Genomic DNA, 21,352 nt, shown 5'->3' on the forward strand with positions numbered 1-21,352 from the left:
AAGCAAGCCAGGTCTCCTCCTGGGTGGCCTGGGGAGCAGGCAGGAGCCCCAGGCTTGCAATTGGAAGAGCTGGACAGGCCTGGCTCACCACACTGACCGCGGGGCCTTCAGCAGCGGCTCACCTTCCTTGGTCCCCAGAGTCTTTGTGTGTAAAATGAGAGAGAATAATACCCACAGCACCTATGTGAAAGAGTTGTATAAAGCTCAGCGGAAAACAAATTGGAATGGAAATGGATTGCGAATGTCCTTAGAGTCCATGAGCTGGCATGTGAAGGTGAGGTGTTGATGTCAACAAGACAATGCCATGCAAACTGAGATGAAGGGAGCAGACTTTGAGCCTGATCTGCTTGCTCACAACGTGCAGGTCCGAGTCCTTCAGGGAGCTGGTCTCCCCCCTGTGCTGTGCTCGCCGTCTGTGCCAGCTTTGGGAGGTATCTGCGTGGCGAGGCTGAGCCCCAGCCTCCAGCATTCTCTTCCCAGCACGTTTCCACTTGGCTTGGCTGATGGGAGATTCTCAGGGGAACTGGAGGACAGCGGGAGGCACGGCTATTCTGCAGCACACAGACACCCCATCGTCCACTCACACGCTAATCCAGAGCTGCTGTGGGGGATTTTGCAGATGATTGAAAGTCCCGAATGAAAAGCCTGACTTAACCAGTTAGAAGGTTTAAACGAAGGAGCAGGCCTTCCCTATGGGAGGTCCACACCGGGGTCAGGATTGCTTGCCCTTCCTCCCAGACTTTCCTTCCTGACTGCCACCAACAAGCTTTAGCTCACGCCAGTGGGGTTCTAGCCTACACGACTTCCCCTCCTGGCTGCCTACCCTAAGAACTTCAGACCTGCTTAGCCAGCGCCCACCATCGGGTGAGCCATTTCTGGCAAAAATCCATTTACATACATCTACATCTCCTCCTGGTCCCACCGCTCTGATTGAACCCTGACGAGACACCACCCTAACCTCCTTGTCCAGCGGTTTGCCTGTAATGGTGACATTGCTCCCATCATAAGTGTTCTTATACTTAAAGAAATGTTGGCATCAGTGAACTTGGGCGGCACAAACCTCTAGCACATCCCATGCTGGAGGAATGGGCTAAGCACCCAAGCCCATCTTCACAGAAGAATTACGAGAGCACAGCAAGGTGAAGCCTGGGGATGACTTGCTGAAAAGTCTTTACCACTCAGGACCATTCCATGATTTCTGGGGTGTAGTGCTCCCTTCTGAGCTTCTTATGGTTTTCACTATGAAATTAGGCGGTCTACCAGCCTTTTTTTGCCTGTGCAGTTTGTCCTGAGCAATCAAGATAGATGTCCAGCTCAGGTAAGTTAGAGCAACACTCCCAGCAAGAGAAACACTAAATCAATCTATTGGGGAAATATTAATGCTCTCATTAAGAGGCTTAACTATTCACATCAGCCCCTGGTTTTTTCCATTACATTAATTCCATTTCTGACTCGAGAGCAATCGCTCTTCTCAAACTTGCAAGACAGCCAACAGGTGCTCTCAGTTCCCAGAATGTTACAATATTTTGCACACAGCGGAAGAGATCAGTCTCCCAGCCAGCCTTTCCTCCTCCTCCTCCTCCACGTGTGGGTACACACACAGACACACTCTGCAAGTTCTTTCCTCTGAATATTCAGACTGCAGCTCATAATTTCTTCCATACACACTCAGACTTACATTCTCATCTTTTTTCACATTTAAAATAATAACGATGAAAACGAGCCACATATGTTGATTTCTATGTGCTGAGCACTGTTTTAAATGCTTTAACTACATCACCTGATGTCTAGCCTCTATGAGGCAGCACTATTTTATTATCCAGACTTTATAATAAGGGAACCGAGAGGTAGATGATCAGCATTTGGCCCGCCGTCGCAGAAGTAAAGAAGGGGAATTAGTGTCTGCACCCAGGCAGGCCAGCTCTGGAGCCCACAGTCTTTACCTTTGTGGTAGATTGCTGTTTCCTATCCAGGACACGAACGATGCCATGCTTCTCTTCCATATACCTCCCCATAAGGTTTTGCTGCATATATTTAAAAAAAAAAATTCAGGGGCCAGCCCAGTGGCATAATGGTTCAGTTCTGTGCTCCACTTCAGCGGAGTGGGTTTGCTGGTCCAGATTCTGGGGGCAGATCTACATACTGCTCATCAAGCCACGCTGTGGCGGTGTCCCACATCCAAAATAGAGGAAGACTGGCACAGATGTTAGCTAAGGGCCCATCTTCCTTGCTACAAAAAAAAAAGTTTCTAAATGATTGTTCAGGAAGAAGACATTAAGTTCATGTAGGACAAGATTGACCTTCTTGATTTTTATTATAAGCCTCCCTCAGCAATCATCACACAAAACTCAAATTTCTTTTTATACAATTAAAGGCCCTGCAGCATCCTCACATTGACTCTCCACACTGTAGAGCAGAATTTCCAGTCCTCTCCAGGATGGTGCAGTGCTCATCTCTCCACCCACTGAGAGTTTTCCAGATGGATAGTCTGCCACAGGCACTGCAGTGTCAGAAGCAAATACACCAAGCAGCTTTTTGTCATGCCTGTCTTTCCCCCGACTCTGCCTCCCGTACAGAGGCAGCAGCAAGGAAATAAACCCCCGAGGGGTTAAAGAAAAGCTTCCTTAGAATTTGTGGGGATTTCAATCCTGACTAAATCATCAGGGTCTTACCCTCGGGGGACATTCTCAAGAGGGCTGGAGTTTTGTACCAAGGCGGTTTTCCCCTATGAATAAAATAACATCAAAAACATGTTCTGAAGAGCAGGACATCACTTGAATACACCATGTCCAAACAAACCGAGAGTTTCAGAGAGCAGGAAAACTTCAGGTAGAAAAATAGTCATGAGTTTCAAACACATGAAGAGCTTTTCAACTAAAATTAAAATGAAGTAAATAAATCAAGTGAATCAGAGCAGCATTACAGAAGAAGCACTTGCAGTCAGTCCTTCATTAAAAAAATAGATGCTTTAAACCTGAGCCTATGACACGCCATTCGCTGTGCTAGGAACTTATTTGATGAACAGTACTGGAAAGCGTCTGTCCTCCTGGAACTTATATTCCAGTAGAATCTGGGGAGCATGCCCTGACGCCGTCTGTAAGAGAGCACACGTCTGAATGCATCCCCGGGTCAGTGGACGTCTGCTCTCTCTCGCCCGTCCGGTAGCCTTGTTTTTGTTAATAGCACACGGTATTTCCCCTGTTAGAGCAGCCTCTACACCCACATCAGTCCCTGTGACTCTGGAAGCAGGTGTGTGACCCCGCCCAGTCCGTGAGATCACCCGTGCCCCTGAGACAGCAGCCGTTTCGGAGCCCAGCAAGTGACATGGCAATGCAATAAGAGCCAGCCCACTTGCGACTTTAACCCTCGGATTTTCCGAACTGTCGGAAGTAAGCCATGAGCTGCTGGAGACTCCACCTGGGGAAACCTGCTGGAGAATAAAGGCAGCCGAGAGACAAGCAGAGCCCAGCGGAACAGAAACAGAGCACCTCAATCCTAGTTACCTTGTCTGAGCCCCTGAATCCTGTTATACTTGAAGTCAGAGCTACTTCTGGTGTTTTGAGATACGTGAATTAAATGCCCTCATTTTCTTGTCTTAAGCCAATTTGAGTTAGAATTCTACCCCTTGCAGCCAAAACTGGTCTTGACTAAGTAGAGTTAAGAATTTCACTCATTTTCTGCTGATCTTTTAAGGGGAACACATCAATCTGCTGTGTTTAAGAGACTGATTTAGAGTCAGACAGGTCTAGATTGGGCCTCCGTTCTATTGCTTATCAGATTTAGGACCCCGGTTCCTCTGTTCTCACATCTCTAAACTGGTAACACTATTGGAAGCTTCTTTATAGGTTAGCAGAAAGATCCAATGAGATCATGTATGGAGAATGCTTGGCACAGTGCCTGGCACATGGGAAGCACTCAGTAATTGTGGTCATTATGATTATGAGGATAATGGTTATTACCATAATCACCATCATGAACATTAAAATCCTTCCCTTGGCTCCACGCCCTACCCTCCAGCAACTGCCCTGTGCCCTGCTCCCCTTCACAATAAAACTCTTCTTAAAAAAGCATGTATGCCCTCTTTTGCACTTTTCACCTTCTATCCCCTGATTTCCATCCACTCCAATCAAGCTTCGTTCCCTCTACGCTATTGGAATTGCTGTTGTCAAGGTCACCTATGAACTCCATCTTGTCAAAGACAAGGATGACAGCTTCTCTCACTTGCTCAGCCATCCAGGAGCATTTATCACAGTGGGCATATTCCTTCTTGGGAAGCATTTTCCTCCCTTGGCCTTGGAACTGCTCACCTGGCTCTTCTACCTTCCTCTCCACCGTCACTCTCAGTCTCTGCTGACTCTTGCTCTTTCTTCTGATCATCTCCCTCTATACTCACTCCCCTGTCTTCTCATTCAATCCATAGCTAGGAGAAGTATTTACCATTGACGTCTTTGAAATGCATGCCCCTAGTCTCACACTTACCCCTGAGGTCGATTCCCCCATCTAACCATCCATACGACAATGTCACTCAGATGTCTTAAGGGGCTTTTAAATAATCAGAATATGAGTAAAACTGACCTGTTAATTTCACCATCCTCCTCCACCCCCAAATCTGCTCCTCCTCATGAGGTCTATATCTTGGTAAATGGTGTTGCTATTTCTACCTTATTGTGCCAAAACCCTAAATGACATCTTTGGTTCCACTATTCCTTGTCACCACATCCAACCCATCAGCGGGTACAGGCCCTGACTTTAAATTTATTCTGAATCTGATTCTGTCTCCTCTGCTCCACCCTCTTCACCTGCGTCCAAGCACAGGACCACTGCTGCAGCCCCTATGGATCCCCCAGCTCATATTTTCCCCTTAACACTGATAGGCCAGACCTCTTCACCTCAAAGCCTCCAGTGGTTTTCCATCCTGCCAAAGATAAAACCCAAACTTCTTACAAATGCCCCCGAGGTGCTGTGCTGGGTGGCACTGCATTCAGCTCTGACTCCTCTTGCATGCTGCCACCTGTCTGCCCCTTCCTCCCTGTGTCCCAGTCACAGGACATGCTCCGCTGTCCTCACACAGATGGCGCTGGCTCCTGCTCCCTGCCTTCACTGTTTCTGTTTCTTCTGCCTGGAATTCTGCTTTCCTAGCTCTTCTCACAGCTGGCTTCTCTTCACTTAGTTCTGTGCTCAAATGTCACCTCCACAGAGGGGACTTGTGTGACCATGCCCCCCAAAGAAGTCTCTTTCCCACACTCATTCACTCTCTCTCCTATATCCTGCCTTATTTTCTTCAGATGACATATTTATTTATTTTCACCTATCTGTTGCCTGCCTTCCTTGCTTGGGTGCACCATCACACAAGCGTAGATGAAAGACTTACAGGGATTTAAAAGCAACAGGCAAGCATTGTTCTGATTTATCAGTCGGCAGCAGGGGCGTCTGAGTCTTCTGTCTCCCATAACAGCTTGGAGAGCCTAGTGTCTCCTTCAGTCTCCCCTGGAAATGCAGAGTAGAGGAACAGACTCCAAATGGTGACTCACCCAGGAGTAAGCTGCCTTTATTGTAAAAGAAAAAATAATTTTTAAAAACTATGGTGGATCAGAGAAAAAAATAAGTTGAGAGGTGAGGGGAGCAGAGAATAAGTTGTAAAAAGTTTTCATGCTGTATTGGCATTACTAAAACTTCTTCTATGGTCATTCCCGAACAAATGATACAAAATTGATTGTAATTTCATAAACTACCCCAAGTCCTAATAGGAAAAAAGGCAGGCATAGCGAACATGAGTACAGAATGATTAGCTGCATAAATATCTAAATCAATACTGTTTAGAGTCTCTGGGGAATTGGAAATCAATAGGGTAAGCCAGATCAATGTGAAGTCTCTCCCAAGATTCGGTAAATCTTCAAGAGTAGAGAGAATGTCTCTTTCGGTGAAAGTGGAAACAAACCAGGACATATTAAAGCATAAATCCACGATGAAATTAACTAGTAGTTTCAGGAATTCCCCCAAATATTTACTGTCTGGGGAAAATGTCTGTTCTTACAGTTGGGGCAAGATTTCTTTAAACTCGGTTTAAATAAACTTTATCTTACATCTAAGACCTTATTACCTGATTATTTCAACCTGATTCTGATCACGCCTAATCTCTGTCAGGCCCTCAAGCTTGTGCAGTATTCAGATAATTTTATATTAATTTTTAATTGTTATATATAGCTTAGTAAGTGTGAAATCTCATTCTCGGACAGTGTTTTCTTCATAAAACAGATGGACGGCTCCCCCAGGGGAGAGGTATTGGTTCTTTCGCTCTTCTATCCCCTGTCTTTGATTTTACTCGACCAGGGTTCTATGCCCTGTACATAGGTGGCCACAGCCGTATGTCAAGTATTTGGCTCCAGAGCCTGAGGGAATACCCCTCACACAAACTCCGTCCCCAGGAGGAGCAGTGTAGAACATAGGTTGGTACAGAGTTTGAGTCAGAATTGGGCAAGGCCAAGGGCTAGCTAGATTTGATGCAAACTCAACTTAATCATGTGTGCTGGTTACTCTGCTTCTGGTGGGACTGCTCCTCCAGCTCTGTTCTCCACCCTTTCTGCCCTGTTCTGTGCCCTTGGAGACGCACCTCTACCGACACCATCAGCCAGCCTCCCACCCTCAGCTTCTGGTTGGGTTTGGCCAATGGAATGCCCCAGCAGGCTACGGGATGAGAGACGAGGGACAAGGTGCGGACCTATAGCCCAGTTCCTGTTCGATGGTCCCTCTTCAAAGCTACAGCCCACACCAGTACTTCGCCATCACACGTTCACTTCCTGAACTCTGCCCACATGTCTGTAATAGTCCCTTTATGACACATTGTTCATTAAATCCACTGAATTTTCTATAGGGCTCTCTCAAGTCTCCATGTGCACAATAACGGTACAGTCAGTAAGCAAAACTGTGATGAACTCCTACACTGTACATGACAATGTTCTAAATGTTTGTAATATACAAAACTACTAAAAAAGTCTCTCTTCTCTAACACTGTATGCCTATTTCCTGTATAACACATCATGGCATACTCTATTTTTACAGGTTAATTATCTGCCCTCCTCACTAGACTGGGAATTTCTTGAGTACTGGAACCATGTCTGTTTTACTCAACATATACCCAACACCTGGCCAATCAAACCTCATTTACATCTTTGAATGCCCTTGAAAAATTTTAAGCTGAGTGATAAAGCTAGGTAAATAATTAACTATAATATAATGTTTAAATATAGCGCAAATGAAGCAATCAAAACATAGAGGAGGAAGCACTTGATTCTGACTCGGTCAGGTAGAATGAGGGCATAAGAAAGGAGATCTTAGATAGGTAGTGATAGGTGGTATGAGATATAAAGGACGAGTAGAAGCTTCTCAGAAAGAAAGGGGTAAAAGGAGAGCACTCCAGCTAGAGGGAACAGTTTGAACAAGGAGCATCAAAGACGTGGCAAATCCTGATGTGTTGGTGAGCATCCTGATACATCTGATACACTGAAACGTGGGGATTCTTAGGCAGAGCAGATAGGAAAGATATGTTCCATTGAGAATGTGGCACACTAGGAAATGAGTTACAGAATCTCTCCTTGCCTCGATTTCTATCTTATGATACAATTCCTAGGGTCTTCCGTTTCAGTAGAAAGAACCTCGTCTCCCTCCCACCATGGCAGCATCTTGAAGGGGTGTTCTATCTCAGAGTTCACTGGCATTATCTAATCTTAGCGCCCTAAACGCCCCCACCAGAGCTTGTGCTTCTTTTTCTGTGCTTCTCAGCATCTCCCAATAGGGGGCAGCAGAATGCTCATTTCTACTTTTTGCCTAAGTTTATGTCAGCTGCTGAGAGTCTATACATAACCTAAAAATTTTAAACAAAAAAACAAAACAGCAAGACATCTTCGCATCTAATATAAACAGGTGACAATTGCACTCAGGGAACAAAGGAAGCCTGGGTGGGTAGATTCCAACAAGGTGGGTTCCAAATTGCTTGCCCCCTCGCTGACCTAGGTTGTTCCCCTGGGGCCATGGCTAAGCCGGGAATGAGCGTGCCAGGGAAGCTTTGCTGTGGGCTTCAGGCCCATGGTAACTTCGCAAGGACCTGTGTCATTTGTTATTGAAACTAATCAAATGCTCCTCCACGAGTATCTCGTGGGTTTGCGGAACCAATGACTCAACGGTAGACACTATTGATTCTGCATTGTGTCACTCAGAGACCTATGATCATATCATAGATCAATACTGTGCACCTGCTTGGAATTTGCATTGCCACCGTGAAACCTCTTATCTGAAAAGACATCTGAAAAGTTTCTGGGCCCAGAGCTTTGGTTCTCCAAGGATCAGCTGCTTCTGTAATATGATGGGTCTCAAGGTATGATCCATAACTTCCTGGGGGTCCCCAAGGACCTTCAGGGTGTCTGTGAGGTCAGAACTATTTCCATAGTAGTATTAAGACATTATTCACATTTTTCATTGTGTGCATATTTGCACTGATGATGCAAAAACAATAGTGGGTAAAACTGCCAGAGCCTCAGCATAAATCAAAGTATGGGCAGCAAGCTATACTAGTCGTCATTGTCTTCTTCACTGCCACACATTCACAGTAAAACCCCAAAGCCAGTTTCACTTAAGAACATCCTTCATTAAGGACGTAAAACTAGGATATACAACTAGGTACTGGGGCTTTGGGGAGAAAAAAAGAGGAAGATTGGCAACAGGGCCAATCTTACCAAAAAAAGAAAGAAAGAAAGGAATGTCCTTCATTAAACTTGTACTTCATTCAAAATTAAAAAAAAATTAATTTTACTAAATCTCATCTCTTGAGAACAGCACTTTTAGCATACTGTGTGAAGAAGCGGGAAGTCCCCATGAGGCCCTTGCTGCAGCCTGCAGCACTATGCTGTCTCCAGGAGATGCACTTGTGTCTGGGTTGCAAACCGAACCAGCTGCTGTTTTCCAGGAGCGTGATACTTACTTGAAAGAATGACAGACAATCTATGGTTATTTAGACTGGGGTACTTGACAGTCGTTTTCTCAAAAGCGGATAAAGTAAGACAGTCACCTCATGGAAAACAACTGCCAGTATCTGTTGTCAGTGCTCAAATGTGAGCTTTCAGGTAAAAACTAAAAGTTTGGAAAACTTTTCTCAGCCACCATTGTCTTTACAGCTTCTAAATTCAGACCTTTCTGATGAGATCTCTGGTGATATTCACCATCAAAAGACATGATTTGGAGTCCTAGATGTGCCGCCAACTATCCAGAGAATCTCTGTTAAGACATTCTTCTCTCTGAGTCTCACATTCTAAACTTCAAAAAAGTCAAATTAGGATAAAGGATTTTTTTTTTTGAGGAAGATCAGCCGTGAGCTAACATCTGCTGCCAATCCTCCTCTTTTTGCTGAGTAAGACTGGCCCTGAGCTAACATCCATGCCCATCTTCCTCTACTTTATATGTGGGACGCCTGTCACAGCATGGTGTACCAGGCGGTGCCATATCCGCACCTGGAATCTGAACCAGCGAACCCCAAGCCACCAAAGCAGAACATGAGAACTTAACCGCTGCGCCACCAGGCCAGCCCCTAGGATAAAGGATTTTTGAGGTCACTTCCAATTCTTACATTTATATCCTCTCCACTCCTTCTTCTTTCCGTTCTTCTTTTCTTCTCTCTTACTCAGGTTTCATAGCTCCTAAGAAAGAAGAAAGGAGTCCCACTACCAGGGTCAAAAAAGAGACTACAGAGCTCTCCCTCATTATCGCTGGGCACCGCACCATGGGAGTCTGAAAACACAAGATTCTGACGCGTGGTTACATGCAGCCACACGCAGCGCAGCAGTTCCCCTCCACTCTCTTACACCTGCGTGCGGGTTTGAGCTCAGGCCTGTCTGCTCCACGATCAGGGCAAAGTCACCCCTAGGGATGGAGGGAGGTGCTAGGTGAGAGCTAGGTGTGGAGGGGAGGAAGCCGTCGTCATGCGTCCACTTGCCAGTTCCGCCGTGCCAAGGCACCTGCAGCCTGACAGGAGCTGCCACATGAGAAAAACAGGCGTCCTGCTGGGGAGGAAGTCCCCCATTCAAGACACTGAGCGCACAGGAAGGAGCTGAGAGGGCTGCACAGCATTTTAAAGGCTCCACGTGGAGGCCTGGAAATCTGCACACAGTAGTCGATCACTAACTGCTTGTTGACCAGGGTACAGGCTACCTGCAGAGATGAGGGTCATGCCAAACTCGGCCTGCATCCATGTTTGCCTTAGCCAGTGGGGATCACTGCCTCCAGGGCAGCAGCTGCTGCTTTTACCAAGCTAGCACCCCCATCAGGGGGAGTTCTGCCAGCTATCTGTTGCTGTGGTTGAATGCCCCTAACGTGTTTATAAGAGGGATACAAACCGAGGAAAGAGACGAGGAAGATATTCTTGGTTGGGGCTGGTTTCTTTGGTTGATTTTCTGCAAGGAAACAGTCCTCTCTGTATTAATTTCCTCTCTGTTTAAAATTGTCTGACCAAGTTGTTGGCAGTGGCTGCAAAGGTTCTAGCTCCTCTTCCTTCTTCCCTTTACAATCTGCAAAACCTGCAGCCGCAAAGAAGAGCAAATCACACTGCAGATTGTTCTGCTTCCTTCCATCTAGATATGGGTGAGGAAGGGAAGTGGGAGGTGGGGATGGGGTGGGGGCGGGGATGGGGAACCTCCCAGAGACAGAAAGGAAACATTCTTTTGGGGCTAAATTGCATGCAACATAACAAACTATCATCTTGAAATGAGTGTTCCAATTGAGTCTTGATGTAAACACTAATATTTCTCCACTCTGCTATTCTCTTCTCAGGCGATCTCATGTATATTTCACTATGTGTCCTACCTACTATTACACTCATACATCAAAGGATCTGAGGACAAGAAACCTGACTTTGAAAACATTATTCTTTCAAAGATTTATCCTCTCATCTTGACCACCTCCTTAGCTGGAAGGACGAAGTTCTCCATAAATTATTTTAACGTGCTATGCAAAAGGGGTCTTCTCACCTCTTTTCCAAACACTTTTCCACCAGTATGATTAGACAGGGCCCTGGATTTCGTTTCTTTTCTCTCTCCATCCCTGCACATTTAGGTACCTCCATAAATGGCACAAGAAAGTAAAATCAGGAGTGGAGGCGGGATTAAAACATTCACGAATTTCAACGAGACCTTTGAGGAGGCCCAATAGGAGGAGGGCACGGGGTCTTCTTTAGCTGCGAGAAGGGACACTAACAACAGTTTTGAATAAATTTCTTAGAAATGGGTGTAAAGACACCTTTTAGAGGGGCCCTTGAGTCTGGCCCATGCTCAGGGTCCCTTGCAGCGTCTATGTTGTCTAATCTCTGTAGCGCTCGTGTCCCAGGTCTCCTCCAAGACGCACTTGGATGCAGCAAAGCCCCTCCCACCCCCACACTCACTGCTGGATGCCTCACCCAAACTGCCTGATTCCATTCCTCCAGCCTGGCCAAATCCCACGCGGGAGGAGGTTCTGGTCACCCGCTGAGCCGTCGCTGTCTTAAATCTCACGGGTCTTTCCTGAACAGATGTCAGTGAAGCTAGCATCCACTGTCTCCTAGCACCCCTCTCATAGTCCCTGAATGGCATCACCCCGCATACTGCCAACAGGCCTGAGAAGTTTTCCCAGAAAATTTTAATTTGCTACTGATAGGATTGGACAAAATGAGGGCTCAGGGTCTTCCTTCCTCGTAATACATTACTTTCCAGCTTAGGATTTCCATGTCAAAGATGCATGTAGAGCTCTTGACCCAGAATGTCATGCCCTGCCCAGATCCCTATTCAGCATCCCTTCTTTGCACACAGTTGAGATCTCCCGACCCCCACTTCTACATTTAACATGTCACTAAGACCAGAGCGGACTAAGCAGCACCCTGAACAGCTACACCGCATCACTCTTATTGCTAGTTTGGCTTTGACCTCCTGCCGAAGTTCTGGTTTGAGGCTGTCTCTGAGCCGGGCCATTGACAGCAGTTCTGGTAACTGTGGCCAGACACTGCTCCGGTACCTGAGGAATTGCCGAGGCGCTGCCTTCTTGCACTGCATTCCACCTCAGTGTCTCTGTGGATGGACCCCACCTTGCTCCTGTCACCACTGCATGAAGCCAGCCTGCAGCAGAGGTGGCCTCCCCTGGTGTAGCTGCTCCTAGATGCTCCTGCGGGACCCTCCTGTCTGCAGAAACCATCGCTCCGTCTTTGTATCTGCCCAGTGCCCATCACTGTACTGGACCTGTCTGGGTTTTTAGGGACCATGCTGTCTTCCTGTTTTATTCTAGTCACTCACTCAGCTCATGCTGAGAAATCTGTCCTTCCAGAGACCAGCCATCTCAGTGGGCAGGTCCAGTGCCTCCTGTTCCTTCCTGCCCCTTTCTGGCTGCTCTAGTCTATAACAGTCAACCAGAATGGGGAGGGTTCTGAGCCAGGACAGACGGTGTGTCTCACACAAAGGGAGAGAGAAATAGCCAAGTGGGTGGTCCTCTCAGGCCCAGGTGACCCTCCAGGGACCGTTTTCCACCTCTCATGTCTCCTTTGTTAAACCCAACAGACTAGATGGTTTCCCATTTTGTCCCAAGGAGGAGAGGCACAGTGCGCTCCTGTCAGGGTGGGGAGGGGCTGCTTCCCCAGGCTCTCCAGATTCTCAGGGAGGTGCAGCCCTCCAGACAGAGAGCACGTCTGCATCAGCACTCATTTTAATAGGATTTGAATGATGACTCTGGGTCCTATTTATATGCTGTAAGGTTTTCATCAGCCTCATTCTCAAAAAAGGTCATTTACAGAGCAGTTTGTGATCATTAATACAAGACAGATCTTCAAAGCAGTTTCTGAATTGAGAAAAATTTCCTGGATGTTTTTGTCAAACTGGCTAACCGTGAGCAGATTTGATCACTTGAATGTGTCAGCTGTAGACAGGGTGGGGAAGATGCTGCTTCAAAGTCTTTGAAAGGAAAAAAAAGACTGTTTCCTAAAGCTCCTTGTATTTGGGCCAATTGTACAGAGGAGGCCTGAAGCAGAAGAAATAAGTGGCCCCAATCCAAAGGAGATGAAGAACAGGGTAGAGTCAGGCAGGGCACTGGAGGGGGCAGTGTAAGGTCCTGGGGGAGAAACAAGACATTGGAAGGGGGCAGTGTATGGTCCTGGGGGAGACACAGCACATTGGAAGGGGGCAGTGTAAGGTCCTGGGGGAGAGACAGGGCACTGGAGGGGGCAGTGTCAGGTCCCGGGGGAGAGGTAAGACATTGGAGGGGGCAGTGTAAGGTCCAGGGGGAGAGAGACAGGCAGGACATTGGAGGGGGACAGAGTAAGGCCTCCAGCCCACAGGGACAGGGAAGGTAGGTGGCTCTTGAAAAGGGAAGGCTGAAAAGAGGAAAGGATGCCCGTCAGCACCCTGTTTCTTAGCTCATTCGTGGAGGTTTGTCTCCCCCTCGTGGGCATTTCCTAGCACTGCGCATCTACCCTGCCTGACTTCTGGGCTGAGGCCCAAGGTGAACATTTGGTATTCGTTGGCCAAGCAGTGGGTGGGAGGGCTCACCACATCTGAACGGCAGAAGTCCCCTTTCTCTGGCACCTGTATAACAGTCGGTGATGTCTCCTGTGGCATCAGAACAGTGTGGAGGGTCAAACGGGGAGTAGGCGCTGCAAGCTGCGTTTCAGCAGAGCCTGTGTCTCTGAAGTCCCCATGTGGCCATCAGACGCCATCTGTCTTTAGTGACCCTACCCCCGAATTCCAGATGGGCCCTGGGAGGGGAAAATGAACTGTAGGCTGTGGACGTGCTCCGTGAAGTCCTTGTCCCGAGACGGGCAGCACCGAAGCTGGCCCTCTGTTAAAAACAGATGGGTGGGACTTGGGGATACATCAGGGACCTCGTTTAGGGAGATCTGCACAAACTGTACATCCCAGGGAGGGCGGGGCTGGAGTCTTATCTGACTCTGTAACCACACTGACATGGAATGGGCAGTCAGTGGATGTAAAAAAGGCTTTATTCATTTACTGAAAAAGCATTTATTGGAAGTATACTATGTGCTGCAGATTCAACATTGAACAAAACAGACTCCAATCTCTGCCATGGAGCCTACATTCTCTGAGCCTAAGCCCACGACTTAGAGGATGTGCCTGCTGCTGCCTGTGTCCCTGGGGGCAGGGACCTGCCGTGCCGCTGGACCTCCTCTGAGATGGGCCCTCTCCAGGACACTGCCCAGCGCAGAGGCACACAGGGTGTGTGGAAAAGCTGCAAACACGCACAGCTTCTTAAGCATTTCTCCTGTGTGTTCTTTCTCTCCGTGCGGTGGCCACAGCTGACTCTCCAGAGCTTGTGGCCATGTTAGTGGCCACTTGTCTGCAGTCTCCTCAGACAGGTCACTGAGATCTCAAAGGCCTCTCCCTGGATGTCGCCTCAGTGTGGACTGGGTGCTGGAGTAGACTTTCAAGGATGGGGTTGTGAATGGCAACAGAGTTGACATTCAGACGCTGTCTGGTCCTCAAGGGGACGCACAGAAGTGGGACGGTCTGGCCCGCTGGCCGCATGCGCACACAGCTGTGCTCCTCTGCCCAGAACACCCTCCTCTCTCCCTCCACCCCACTGAACTCTTCAGCCTCAGATCCCGATGAAGCCTCCTGACCCCCTCCTTCACCGTAGCACTCGGAGGCTGCGTCCCACACGGACAGCTTGGCACTCCATCTTGTCTCCTTCACTGTCTTTCCTGTGGCAGCATCCTCTCTCCTCCAACAAGGTGTGTGTTGCCTGAGGGAAAGGCTCCTTTATGTGGTCCTTACCTCCTGACAGGAGAAAACTGTCCTCTCTGGGCATAAGGACCAGGGAGAGGCAGCACATACTGTTTCCTCTGAGTGCTGGAGAAAGGGCTGCCCTTTCAGGACCGGATGCCGGTAGCTCCATCTACAACACTGCTCATCAAGGAGGGGATCACGTCCAGGGTGAACAAGAATGTGAGTGAGTTATCTCACCTCCACGCCCACTCATGGCCATTCCCCTTGGATGATAAATCAATCCTATAACAAGGGAACCACCTGAGATCTGAAACCACAGCGGCTCCCCAAACAGTAGAAATGTTCTGTCAACACTCAAAATAAAGGGCTAACAGTGCTGCAAAGAGCCTTTAAAAAATGCCAGTCCTGGCCCCACCCCATCGTTTTGCAAAAGGAGTGACCCAAGCCCAGAGAAGCTAAGAGATTGACCGAGGTTTCTTCTTAATTCAAAGAACCAGACTCAGGGTGCCTGACTTGAGTCTTGCCATCTTTTCTTTACTGAGGCTAAATCCAGTTGTGGATTGTGACTGTGGTGTCCAGCAACAGGGAAGTCACTGTGAATCCTCATGCAAGTTACTGGAATACCCGGGGGCTCCATCTGTCCATCAAATGAGGCTGCCACCTCATGCTCTGTGTGTCTCCTGCATCCTTGTAAAGTTGTATTGAGATAATACAAGTGAAAGTGATCTGAAAAGTAAAACCACTAAACAAATTAAACAGAAAAATTAGTAATAATAAGCTATATGTTAGGTTCTGAGGAACCACCCAGTTCTTATTCTTTACCTTGCTGCTCACTTGCTTTAGAAATTGCAGAACACTGCCATATATATATATACACACACAGTAACATATTCTCTCAACAAGCTTTTGACGTATGTATATTTGGCGCCATTTACCTGATTAAAAAATTGAGACTCAAAGTCATTGTCATCTGCTCAGAGATCTCTAGCCAGTAAAGGTTGTAGATAGATCAACTTGAGTAGGGTCTTATGAAGCCGGATCCCAGACTCTTCCTACTGCAAATCACTGCTCAATGACCCTCTGATAGCCACAGGTTCTAACCTATTTTGGGCGATTCCCTGGAGGTTGGAATGGGGAACTCTTGAATCTAGGAGTTCTCAAGCTTGACTCTGCTTAACTCTTGGAAGAATGCAGCGCCAGCAGAATTCCAATTCCTTTTTCAAGTGGAACAAACCCTTAGACTGAAGGGAACCTTAGAGACACTGGTCTGACTTTCTTATTTTACCAAGGAGTGAGCTAAGACCCAGAGGCAAAGGGATTTGAATCAATTGTATAAAACACCTTCCTATACCCAAGGGCACCTTGGCAAAATGGCGTGGTGGATGAGCGGGGCCTCTTGCAGCCTCCCATTGCCCCTTTTGCTGTTCCTCCCTGCTGTCCTGTTCCCTCTTCCCCCAGGGCTCAGCGCGGGCAGCCTTGACCCGCTGTGTGGCTCCTACCCAGGTCTGCCCATTCCCAAAGTGAGGTGCTGTCCATCCTGCCTTTCAGATGTGCTGTCCCTTGGGAAAATGCTCACGATATATAGGTACAAAGCTCGATTGGCCTGTGCCGCAATGCACGGGGAGCTCTGAAGAACGGTTATCTTTGAGGGCGGAGTTACGTGTGATTGTTATTCTCTTCTCTATGTTGTTAGTGTTTTCACACTTCTTTTTTAATTTTAATAAAGAAAATGTATTTCCTTTCTAATCATAAAATAATATACCTCTTTTTAAGCCTTTTCTCAGCACATCGTCACAACCAAAATTGATCTGATTAACTTATTTATACTAAAGTATCAAAGATTGATGCTGACAGACTGTGTTGGCCGCAGACGCAACATTATAACTGAGCGTAGTTCTTGAAGCCAAAGTAGTGAAACTCTAAAGTGGCCTTAAGACGATCTGCTTTGTTGGGAGCAGACTTGGAATCAGGGCAGTGTGGGCGTGGATGTGGGAGCTGAAAAAGCCCTTACACTCTGCTTGGACAATTTGCCCCTAAATTACCAGGAAGTGATTTTTTTTCTGTCATTATCTGAACCAAAAAAATCCTTATTATTGGGGTTTTTATTTACATATGGGAGGTTGACAGCAGCAGCAGTGTCATTCTACGTATGAATGGTACAGAAAAAGCCAGTGCTCAGCCCATCCTTTATCAAAATTCAAGTCTCTGCTCTCCCATGCTTTCGTATTTAGGTTCTGATGTCTGATAAATACCTGTTAGTGAGTTACTGGCACAGACAGCTGATCTGTAGCCCCACGTGGTGTGAATGTACGTGCTCAGAGAGGGGCCTGTCAGGATAACTTGATTCAAGGGAGTTATGCTAAGGAGGAAAATTTTAGGTACCTGACACTTAAGCGCTCGAGACATTTTTTAGCAGATGAATGTTTTGGCGTTCTCTGAATATATGTATACATGAATTAACACATCTGTTTGACATCTCACTGTGTTCTCTTAGCCCAGATTCTTTATAGTCTCATTTTCCCATGCTGGTGTCAGAAAGAACAATTGAGGGGTAAGCTGCCCTAGAAGAAACCTACAGGTAACTGAGAGGTAGAGAGCATCAGTCAAGAATCTTTAGGGGCCAGCACGGTGGCATGGTGGTTGGGTTTGCCTGCTCTGCTTCAGCAGCCTGGGATTCACAGGTTCGGATCCCTGGCGTGGACCTACACACTGCTTCTCAAGCTATGCTGTGGGTGGCATGCCACATACAAAATAGAGGAAGATTGGCACAGATGCTAGCTCAGGGTCTATCTTCCTCTTCAAAAAAAAGAAAGAAAGAAAGAAAAAACAATGTTTAAGCAAGTACCTAGCTTAAGATTAGTTCACAATAAAAGATCGACAGCGACAATCAGAATCAGCAGACAATTACTTACATTATCATAGTGTAATATAATTTGGAGCTAGAGGGACCAAAGAACTTTTGAAATCCAACATCTTAACTATAACAGAACCAAACCCACAAATTTGCTGAGGTATTAGCTAGGAAACAGTGGTGCAATAAAAAGAACACGAGCTTTGGAGCCTGACAGACATGTATTTCGATTTTATTTACTTTGTGTAATAAGTGGATAACCTCAGTCATGTTATTTAAACTCACAAAGTCTCAGTCTTCCCATTTCTGAAATGGGCATAATAATACCTAAATTAAAGGTTACTGTAAGGGACAATGTAAGTAAAATGTTTAACATTATGCCTGGCACGTAGTAGGAAATTTATTTTAGAAAGTGACACAATCAGAACTAGAAGATTACTTATGGTTTAGTGCTATTTGCTCGCCCGTGGTGGAAGGTCTGCATCAGTTACTTGGCGGCAGTTTCTCAGCACGTATGCCGCCCTCGTATTCGTGACAGGGTTGGGGAGGAGCCTGAAGGACCCCGGCTGGGCGGGTGACCGGCAAGTGGTGGATGTGTGAGTTTGAACCCAGGTGTAATGACCAAGAGAGGGTCTGTGCAAGACCGTCAGACTGCAGACTATCGGCAGAAAGGTGTGTCTGGCTCTGCATGGACGCAAGCGAGCGTGCAGGAGGGGAAAGGCTGTGTGCAGCTCTGTGCGAGCCCTACTGTGCAGATGCTTGTGTGCGAGAGCGTGTGGGCCTGAGTGTGTGCGCACGTGAGTGAGTGAGCTTCCGAAGGGACATTGGTGTGGTCTTAAGCACATCCCTTCCGTGGGCAGCAGCGAGTTTCTGCAGCTCTGGTGGTATCACAAACACAAAAGCAGAGGTGATCCAGACTGTTAGCTCAGAAACGCCCTAGGATAATTACCAGGATGGAACTGCTCTTTCATTGCTGAGCAATTGGATAGCAAGCTCAGAGGAGGGGGAGGTACGGGAGCAATTCTGACACCATCCAAGCTCAGGCTGTGGTTCTAGCTGGGAGAAGAAAGAATTCTCCCCTCTCCTGATGAACACACGCCAATCCTCAGCTCTCTGCTAAATTCCACTTCTAACAAGTAGTGGGGGCTGTTTACTTGGTGTCCTTAGTATATATTAACAATAAATAAAGGCTCAATAAATATGCAAAGCAAAAACTAATTTAAATTGACATTTGTGTCTGTGGGGTGAGAGAGAGTCCCTTACACCATAAAGTGATTTAGGATGTATTACCTCGGGCATCTGCATTACAAATTTACCTCTCATTACAGCTATGTTAACGGGAAAAGGCGGCTTCTCAACAACGTTCAAGGCAGAGCTTATTAGCATAAATTTGCATAATAATTAGCTCTGCAGCAAGCAAAGGCTGTGGTGTCTTTCAAACAGGCAACTTTCAATGTCAATTTTCCGTGCTCTGCTGCTTGTCCCCGTTCTGTCTACAGCTCCTGGAACCCCTTGGCCCTGCTTCCTTAGTTGCTAGATTCTCTCCTACTGGTCCCTTTAGGCTGGAGATTTCGCACTTTCTACTCAGCTCCCTTTGGGAGAAGGTGGATGCAGGGCTCCACCTGGGGACGTGGGTGAGCAGAAGCCCAGCCATAAGTTCTCCCGCGTGTGGGCAAAGGGACGTGGTGACACACACTCACTCTTCATGCTCAAGTATTAAAATGCTACGGGGAGAGATATCAGTGTGCTTAATTCCTAAAGAGGATACAACCCAGAGTAATATTCAGTTGATTTTCGGAATGCATAAATCCGTGTCGTTTGTCAGCAGTTTCCTTTGTAATTTTGTTGTGTCTAAGCTAATACTATAATTAGCTCCCATTGCCCAGGCTCATGCTGGCTGGGTGGTCAGGGCATGCAGCTCAAAGTCCCAGGATGAAACTGCGGCAAGGGTAACACTAAGGTCACGTGGGCTGAGGGCTAACTGATGTTGGGTCCCTGGACTCTGTCCGCACCATGAGGTGGGCAGGTGAGGTCATACCCTGAGCTCCCATATGTTTCTGCAAACTTAGTGGCAGCCACCAATATCCCAAGATACACCATACATCATTTCCCAGCAGACTAAGCTCCTTCCCATCCATCAAGACAAATATGGATGTTCACCTGCAAAGGGAGCTAAGAGAAAGAAAAGCGGGTGTCTCTGCAGCACACATTCTCAAAGGGCCAAATGAAAGGGAATATTTTCAAACATCCTACAGATGCATTTCATCTGCAAAAAGAAAATATTCCATGTTGGTGTGTGTGGAGCACTGTGTAAGACAGGCAGCGTGTCCACAGCCCCTCAGACCTCACCACAGATAGTGGCTTTCTCAGCCCAATCTCGGTGAGATGGGTCAGAACAGCCAGAGGCGCCGGAAAAACAAAGGATATGTTAGGCTTTCACTAGCTCAGAACAGGGTTTGGGGAATGTGTGTGGGGGGGGTGTATTTTGTAAAACACGTAGTCATGATTCCTTCTCACAAGCGGAGTGAGGATAAAAAGTGGTCCATTGGGCGTTCCCCATATCTGAGACCACTTTTTAAAATCCACACTGTCCCTAAGAAACAAGTAGCACTAGTTGCATATTTAGAAGTGTAAAATGAGACTTGAAGATCTTTCTTATTCCAAAACACAAATTCTTTCCGAGCAATAGCAGAGACTGAAAGAGAAACTGCGGCGCGCAGGAGTCAGACACGCCGGGTGCCGGGGCTGCCTGCGCCTGAGGTGGCAGGTCGCTCCCCGCAACTCAATTTTCTCCAATGTGAAATGGAGATCACAGTGAGGCGTCAGAGCTGGAGCAGGTGCTTTATTGTCAAGTCCATTAGTTGTTCATGTTTTAAGAGATGGGGAGGGTGCTAACTCTTATAGTTTTTCTAAATGTTCGGACTCTTCTCCAGAAAAATGCACCAATCAACATTTATTCAAAGTTAGAAGACTTAGCATTCACGAGCCTCCTGGAAAACCTTGTATTCCTACGATTCCGCAAATCCAAGAGTAAAGCTTCTTGATATAGTCCAATCCTCTCATTTTATAAACGGGAAACAGGCTCAGAAAGGATAAAATACTTGTGCAAAGTCACAGGGTTAGTAAGTCGTTAAGTCAGGATTGTATGTCCAGGACCGCCCGTGTCCCCACTCTCTCCATGTTCCGGGAGAAGACAGCACGCTGGTTCGCAAGGCTCAGACTGCGACAGGAGAAATGCAGTTCTGCAGTGGGAAGGTCAAAACCTCCTGGAGGGGAGGGGATGACGACTGACAGGCGTGGGTTTCTTAAATGGAGACAAAAATGCTCTCCGATTAACTAATGGTGATGGGTGCAGAACTTTGTAAATACACTAAAACCCATGAATTGAACACTTCGAAATGGTAAATTTTAGAGTGTGTGAATTATATTACAATTAAAAAAAAACAACTATGACAGTCATTCGAAATGCTATTAAAGAACTTTGTATTTAGGGAAACAAATGGGAGACTAAACATTTAAAATAATTCAAAGGCAGTGGCAGCATAATCTGCCTGTGTGCTTCAGGGAGGCATAAAACCAGTTTGCAAGAGTGGACATGGTTAACCACACCGCAAGGAACTGATTATGAGTTACACCTGCGAAATGTCACCTGAAGGAAAACTCCTTCTCAGCCTTACCCACCTTACCGCTAGGACTGCTTGGTGATCAAATGAGGAATAAATTCGTAAAGTAAATAGACTGCATTTTGGAACTGCTATAT

At 46.9% G+C, this 21,352-nt stretch overlaps 1 protein-coding gene and 1 long non-coding RNA gene across 8 annotated transcripts in view; both read right to left on the minus strand.

Annotated features, from left to right (window-relative positions):
- The window catches only part of OPCML (opioid binding protein/cell adhesion molecule like), a 1,020,156-nt gene that overhangs the window by 563,763 nt on the left and 435,041 nt on the right, over positions 1-21,352 (minus strand). The window lies entirely within an intron of this gene.
- LOC139083899 (uncharacterized) lies at positions 5,266-15,923 on the minus strand. The gene is made up of 4 exons (XR_011540974.1): positions 15,677-15,923; positions 10,383-10,562; positions 9,617-9,686; positions 5,266-5,546 (listed from the first exon to the last, which is right to left on the minus strand). It is a non-coding gene; the product is annotated as an uncharacterized lncRNA (long non-coding RNA).

This window comes from Equus przewalskii, chromosome 6 (genome assembly GCF_037783145.1).
Source record: "Equus przewalskii isolate Varuska chromosome 6, EquPr2, whole genome shotgun sequence".
Classification (NCBI taxonomy): Eukaryota; Metazoa; Chordata; class Mammalia; order Perissodactyla; family Equidae; genus Equus; species Equus przewalskii.